The sequence below is a fragment of the Hydra viridissima genome, unplaced genomic scaffold (genome assembly GCF_058129835.1).
Source record: "Hydra viridissima isolate aposymbiotic clone 2 unplaced genomic scaffold, HvirCarnegie_v1 scaffold_2, whole genome shotgun sequence".
NCBI lineage: Eukaryota > Metazoa > Cnidaria > Hydrozoa > Anthoathecata > Hydridae > Hydra > Hydra viridissima.
The window spans coordinates 25,699,107-25,707,299 of NW_028324301.1; positions in this window are offsets into that span (position 1 = coordinate 25,699,107).

Sequence of the window (8,193 nt, forward strand, 5' to 3'; positions counted from 1 at the left end):
TTTAAAAGAGGAACACTGCGCTATTTTTGCTTTGAAAAAACTTTCGAAAACTACCTTATTCGATAGAGACAGCACACAAATTTAAAAGTTTGTATCTAGTCATCCACTTCTTCTACAGCAATGTAGCGAGGCTTTTTATGCACTTTTACTCTCTAACATACCTATATTTGCGCAAAGGATTTTATTTAACTCAATGTAAATATACATAGAAGAGTATTGTTACCCGTTTATTTTATGCAGCCTAACTTTAATTTCATCTATATTTTATATTGCGTTTACCTTATATTTTGTCTTGCCTTTGTTAGTTTTGTGTTTTGTTATGTCAAGCTTCATGATCCAATCTTAAAAGAGGAAAACTGCGCTAACTTCTCATTGAAAAAGTACTCAAAAAGGACCTAAATCGATATAGATAGCTCACGATTTTAAAAAGTTGCATATAGTCATCTTCTTCTTCAGCAAAGTATCGAGGCTTTTTATGGACTTTTAATCTCTTATTTACCCAAATTTGCGCAAAGGACTTTACTTAATTCAACTTAAACATGTCTAGTAGATTATTAAGTTGTTTGTTTTTTATGCAGCCTAACTTTAGTTTCATTTATATTTTATTTTACGTTTATCTGATATTTTATCTTGTCTTTTTGTGTGTTGTTTTGTCAAGCTACATAAGCTAAACTTAAAAGTGGAAAACTACGCTAACCTTTCTTTGAAAATCTATTCAAAAACTGCCTTAGACATAAGGTAGATTTAAAAGAGGAAGACTGCGCTATTTTTGCTTTAAAAAAACTTTCGAAAAATACCTTAATCCATCGAGGTAGTACACGAATTTACAAAGTTGTATCTAGTCATCCACTTCTTCTATAGCAAAGTAGCGAGGCTTTTTATGCACTTTTGAGTTCTAATTTATCTCTGTTTACGCAAATGGTTTTTGTTTATTTCTGTGTAATGATATACAAAAGAGTATTTTGTTAAAGATTATGCTGCAGGAGCTGCGTAAAAAAACTCTGGTGACCTTTCCTTAAGAAAAAAGCAACTGAGAGGCATGTGCGCTTTAGAAAATTCAAATCGCGATTCACCAAATTAAAAGACGAAAAGAACGAACTTTAAAAGCTCTTACTAGACGTTTGTGTTTATGATAGGCAATGCAGTTTTAGATTTTATGCAGCCTAACATTTGTTTCATCTATATCTTATTTTACGTTTATCTTATACTTTATCTTGCCTTTTTGAGTTTAGTATTTTGTGATGTCATGCTAAATAAGCTAAACTTTGCTAATTTTTATTTGAAAAAATATTCAAAAACTACCTGAATTATAAAGCTAGATCTAAAGGAGGAAAACTACGCTAACTTTTCTTTAAAAAAATATTTAAAAACTACCTTAAACATAAGCTATATCCAAAAGAGGAAAACTATGCTAACTTTTCTTTGAAAAAATACTCAAAAACTACCTTAAACATAAGCTAGATCTAAAAGAGGAAAACTACGCTAACTTTTCTTTGAAAAAATACTCAAAAACTACCTTAAACATAAGCTAGATCTAAAAGAGGAAACCTACGCTAACTTTTCTTTGAAAAAATATTCGAAAACTACCTTTAAACATGATTTAGATTTAATAGATGAAAACTACGCTAACATTTCTTTGAAAAAACATTCAAAAACTACCTTTAAACATGATTTAAATTTAAAAAAGGAAAACTACGCTAACATTTCTTTGAAAAAATATTCAAAAAGTACCTTAATCGAAAGAGATAGCACGCGAAATTAAAAAGTTGCATCTAGTCATCCGTTTCTTCTTCATCAAAGTAGCGAGGCGTTTATGCACTTTTTATTCTCTAATTTATCTCTATTTACGCAAATGGCTTTTGTTTATTTCAATGTAAAACTTTTCAAAAGAGTATTTTGTTAAAGATTATGCTGCAGGAGCTGTGTAAGATAACTCTGGTGACCTTTCTTTAAGAAAAAGCAACTAAAGTAGATGTGCGCCTAAGAGAATCCAAATTGCGATTCACTAAATTAAAAGACATATACAACAAACTTTAAAAGTGAAACTATTTTTACAAGCGTATTTGGTAAAGATGAAATGTTCTTATGACATTTTAACGTTACGAAAAGGATTTTCTTCAGTTCAAATATTTATTACAATTTAAAGTGTTAAATAATGTTACAGAAACGACCTAAAACGCCTGTTGTATTAATTTAAACGAACAAAATAGATAAAAAAAAAAGAAAAACTATCATTAAAAAAAAAAAAGAAAAAAAGAAAAGAAATAGAAGTTGAGGAAAAATAAAAATAAGAACTTCTAACAAAGAGCTCTTCTTTTTATTTTTCAGATTTTAGATGCTTAATTCCTTGAATGAAAAGTTGAACTGATGACCCACTACTAAGGTTGTTCCTAGCCTTCCGTTCTCAAACTAGGCCATTCTGAGAGGCTGTTTGATTAAGTACCGTTGATAGTAGTATCGCACGTAAGAGACTTCTAAAACTCTGATTATTAATTCCTTGAATGAAGAGATGACTTCATACTCACTAACGAGGTTGTTCTTAGCCATCCGTTCTTAAACTAAGCAAAACAGTGAAGTTGTTTGATTAAGTATCACAGTTTGCTGATTTGCACATGCACCATTGCCGAAACTGTGATGCTTGGTTCCTTGATTGGATTGAAGAAGCTCATCACCATGCTTTTTACAAGCTGTCCGTTGTTATGTTTTGCAATTCAGTGGTTCTGTTTTGCAATTCATTTTCTGTTTGTTTAAGTATCATCGATGGTGGTGTCGTGCATGCAAACTTTCCGAAACTCTGATGCTTGTTTTTCTTGAATGGAGAGATGAGCTTATACTTTAGGTGACTTTTAAAACTGCAGTAATTAGTGCCTCGAATGGAAAAACGAACTCATTCTTTACAGACCAAGGTTGTTCCTGGCCATCCGTTAACATACTAGGCAACAGTACAGCGAAGCTGTTTGTTTTACAAGCTTTTGTCGTTTCGAGAAATCACTACATTAAGCATTCGATGGTGATACACGACTGATGGCCAGGTTCTGATTTTCGAATGAAAAGAAGAGTCGCATCCGACCACCGGTCGGCTTTCGACGCAAAACAGCTGTACACACTCGTCCAACGTCCAGTGACTAACTGTTGCAACGAGAAAGTTAGCTTTATTTGTCGTGCAGATTGTCCGCTTTGACGTAAAATGCTAGAAATTTGCTGAACGCTCGGTTTGCGCCGCCCAAGAGTCATTCTGTTTCTGCGTTGCCAGCGTCTGTCGGCTAAATACAACTGTAGACTCCGCGCAAGCTTTTTCACCGCAAAAGTTGTACAGAGCCACACCGAAGGCTAAAATCGACTTTAAGGTCGAAGGTTAAAATCGACCCTAGAGCTTTGAAAACGACGTCACGAAATTTTCAAGTACATCATCGAAGAAAATTACGGCGGCCAGATGCGACTCTTAGTACTAACTCTTCTAATCTTAGTACGTTAAGCATTCCAGTCGAGAGATCAGACGTTTTTTCGTCACCTAAGAGACCGGCCGATCCGTTTGCGACGCTGCGGAAAGAAAGAAGATGGCAAACCACAGGGTTGTTACCGTAACAAACCTCCGTGAGTACCTCCATCTCGAATGGCTTTTGGGGAAACGTTCGTTTTAAACTCAAAGGGATGGTTGTTAAAGCTCACAAAAGCCTGGTTAACGATTTTCTAACGGCAGAGACCGTGTTTACAATGGATGCAGGCCGTTTGCCCGAGCCCAAAGCGCAAGACCTTTCGGAGAACTCCTCTAGGTCGATGCAACGAAACTACTAGACGCGTGCACCTAGCGGCACGTTACAACCGAAGGACGCCCCTCGTGGACACTATACGAACGCAATTTTTCATTGTCCCCAGGCTTCCAAACCGTAACCTCATCCCCCTCCAATCCTAACCCCGTAATTCTCTTACTCCTTCCCCCCCCCCCCCCCCCACCCCTACCCCTCTTAAAAAAAAAAAAAAAAAAAGATAAAGAAAAAAAGAAAAAAGTTTCCTTCTCTCTTTTTTTCTAGCTTTTAGCCGGCCCTCCGCTAGAAGGGAATAGGGAGTAACGAAGGTTTGACATCAAAGTAGCGTTTCGTATAAGATTTGCTTGGCAAAATTTGACAATTTTTATAAAAGCCAAGCACTAGTTCAAACTGGAGATAATAAAACGAAATCGAATGATCTCACTTCTCAAACCACTGAGCTGCCATTGGTCGGCAGTTTCATGTTTGGAGACTATTGAGCTGCCATTGGTCGGCTGTTTAATCGTTGCGATTGGTCGGCAGTTTTATCGTTGGAGACCATTGAGAGATATAAAAGGCACTTTTTTTTTTTTTGAGCACAACATTAAACGCTATATCGTTAGATCTTGTTATAAAGGCACCCTTAAAATGCCGAATTGAAAAAAAAAAACAAAAACAAAAACAAACAGAAAAAAAAAATGAAATCGAAACGGGCATTCTTTTAAGCATAACGTTAAAAGCTAAATCGTTAGAGGTTTTATTAAGAAGGCACCTTTAGAATGCAAAAGACAAAAACGGAAAGTTTTGCTTTCCTGGCCACAAGCGATAAAATTGTTAGTAAAACGCACTCTAGCATTCTCACGTTCCAGACGTGACCAATGTTCGAGTAATCGAACAGGTCCGCTCAACCGTGAATGAAAGCGGAACTAACACACACTACCAACTAGTCACTGTGTTGGTCTGCTGAAATTACAACAGTCCATGAAAAGTATCTCGTAGAAAAGTCCTAATTTTGGATCATGGGCGGGCTGCTCAAATGAGCACTCTGCCCAATTGAAACAAAGGAAAAAAAAAAAAAAAAAAAGAAAAAAGAAACCGAAACGGGCATTCTTTTGAGCATAACGTTAAAAGCTAAATCGTTAGATGTTTTATTAAAAAGGCACCTTTAGAATGCGATGTCCTCAAATATTTTCCTCGATATTTTAATAAGTAAACAAAAACAAAACTAAGTCTTGCAACTGGCGAAAACTTTCAATAAGCAAACAAAGCAACAACTTTCCTTTCGAGTTTTTTACATTTTAAACAAAAGACAAACAAAGAAAAAAAAAACAAACAAAAACAAAAACAAAAAAACAAAACAAAAACAAAACAGAAAAGGGAGAATGAGTGAGTCGACTGATTTCGCTCAACTGTCTTAAACGAGAAGTCATAAACGTTTGCTTGTGCCAGCAAGTTGCAAATTAAGTTGTTAATGAGCTGCACCGCAAAAACTTAACCCACAGTTTATTAAGCATATTAAGCCTTTGCTGACATGTTAAGACATTTTAAGCCTTTGCTATTATCATGAGGCTTTTTTGCTCCACGAGCCAAAAAAGTACGCTAGAGTTGTTGACAAACTGCATCGCGGTCGAAAAGTGTAATTACGCCAACACTTTTATCCGTTTAAGCATTTCGTTTTCGCACGAACAACAATTAAAGCAGCTCGTTGAGCTTAACGACGTTCGTATTTTTTTTCGAAGCCAAAACTTCGGCTATAAGTAGAGTGAAGAGGCACTTCGAAAAACAACAAAGCTGTTCGCAGTCGATAGCAACGAGCGACAACATCTCTGCGAGTCTGGCATCAAGGTAAACATTTTTTTTTACATTTTCATTTGTTAGTGCCACTTTTGTGTACATTATGTATTCAAAAATTTCTTGCTGACGCTAGATTTTTCGTTTTCAATGAACAACAGTTGCAACCTCTAGTCGTTTGCTAAAACAGCTTGCTAGGACAACCAAATCAATCATATGTTGTGAAAATTTCTTTTTGTTCAACTGACTAAGGAAGATCGAGCGAACGCTTTTTTTTTTTATAACTTGTTTGTATCATATTGCTATTAAGAAAACAGCGTTGTGTATACTAAACGTGACATAATTGGCAATTATCCGTAACTAAAAATAAGATAGAAATTACAAACTTGATACCATATTTTAATTACTCTAACAAAACTAGACGTCATCGCGTGAGAAAATAAATGTTTATGACACATAACCTATTTTTTTGTTTTTTTTTTTCTTCTCTTTTTTCCTTTTAATCTCCTTTCTTTCGTCCAAAAAGCGTTTTGATTTTTGCCTCGCCACAAGCGATGAAATCGATAAAAAAACCTGCTCGGACATTCTCAATTCTCAACAACAAAAGCAATCAAAGTTCTAGCTCTCGAGCACGTGCGCCAACAGGTTGATGAAACCGTTCAAATATGCTCGATCGCTAGAATTTAAAAAAAAAAAAAGAAGCAAACCAGAAACAAACCAAAATAAAAAAAAAACAAAAACAAAAATGGACATCTTTAGAACGCTTAAATTTTATAAAATATTTTCCTCTGCGTTTTTAACCAGCTAAACTGTCGTAAAGTTTTTTCGGTGCAGTTCATTTAAAAAACTTAGTTTTCAACTTTTAAACGTTTTAGACTTCTCGTTTAAGGCAGTCGAAAGAAATGAGTCGACTTGCTCTCTCTCTCCCTTTTCGGTTTTGTTTTTGTTTACTTGTTTTTGTTTTTTCTTCGTTTGCCTTCGTTTGCCTTTGTTTGCCTTTGTTTGCTTTTGGAAAAGTTGTCGCCATGCGAGACTTAGTTTTTTTTTGGCTCAATTTGTGATTAAGTGAAGTTCTAGTCTTGAAAGTGTGCAAAGTGTGGGCCAATCTGGTGGCTGGAGTGATGACACGTGAATGCTGGAAATTCCAGACTTTGAGCGGATTCAGCGTACATAGAAAGAAAATGTAACATTCACGTGGGTCTCTCCTAAGCTTGCCATTGGTCGGTCTGCTGGCCTTAAGTACCCCCCCCCCCCCCCCTCAACGTCACGTTTGCTCAACTTTCTCGGTCTTTGGCGCCCAAAGAAAGCTCGAGGAAGGATAAAAATGGCGAGGTTTCGGTACTGCGTTTTCTGTTTTTCCTATTTGTTTTTGTTTGTTTGTTTGTTTCGTTTGTTTGTTTATTTATTTAATCGTTTTTTTGTTTGTTTCGTTCGTTTGTTTGTTTGTTTCGTTTGCTTCGTTTGTTTTGTGATGTTTTGTTTTCCCTTCTTGATGGCACAAAACAGAAGCAAACAAGACTTTCGGTTATATTCGGTTATATTCGGTTCAATAAAAGTTTGTTGGTTTCTGCACAACAACAACAACAACAACAAAAGTCCCTCTGTCCCTCAAAAGCAGTTTCTCCTCTGTCCTAAAGAAGAGCCTCTTTGTAATCGATCTTGTCTGAATGCAGCTCTCCTTTTGCCTACAGGTTTTTATTCCAACCCTTTTGTTGTTGTTAGTGCCATGTTGTTGTTATTGTTATACTCTGTAAAAGCAGTTGTTGCTGTTGTACTTGTTTGTTGTTTCTAAAGACACTGTTGTTGCTGCTGTTAGCGCTGTTAGTAATCACCCACTTGGCTTGTATTTTTGTTTCTTGTTTTTGTTTTTGTTTTATTTATAAACACTCTCTGAGTAAGTGATGCTGTTGCTGTTGTTGTTGTTACAGTTGCAATGAGTGTTTGTTAATGTTCCCCCACTTGGCTTGTTTATAATCTATTTTATTTTATCAACACTCTCTGAGTCAGTGATGGTGTTGCTGTTGCTGTTGTCGTTATTATGCTTGCAATGGGAGTTGTTACTGTTCACCCACTTTGCTTGTTTTGTTTTTGTTTCTTTATTTTATCAACACCCTTTGAGCCAGTGATGCTGTTGCTGTTGTTGTTGTTATAGTTGCAATGAGTGTTGTTAATGTTCACCCACTTTGCTTGTGTTTTTGTTTTTGTTTATCAACACCCTTTGTGTCAGTGATGCTGTTGCTGTTGTTCTTATTACAGTTGCAATGAGTGTTTGTTAATGTTCACCAACTTGGCTTGTTTATAATCTATTTTGTTTTATCAACACTCTCTGAGTCAGTGATGCTGATGCTGTTGTTGTTATTGTGCTTGCAATAAGTGTTGTTAATGTTCACCCACTTTGCTTGTTTTGTTTGTGCTTTTGTTTTTCTTTATCAACACCCTTTGAGTCACTGATGCTGTTGCTGTTGGTGTTATTATAGTTGCAATGAGTGTTAATGTTCACCCACTTTGCTTGCTTTATTTGTTTGTTGCTTTTTTTTTTATCAACACCCTGCGAGTTAGTGATGCTGTTGCTGCTTTTGTCATTTTACTTGTATTTATAGTTGTTACTGTTCAGCCACTTTGCTTGTTTTTTAATCTGTTTTATTTTATCACCACA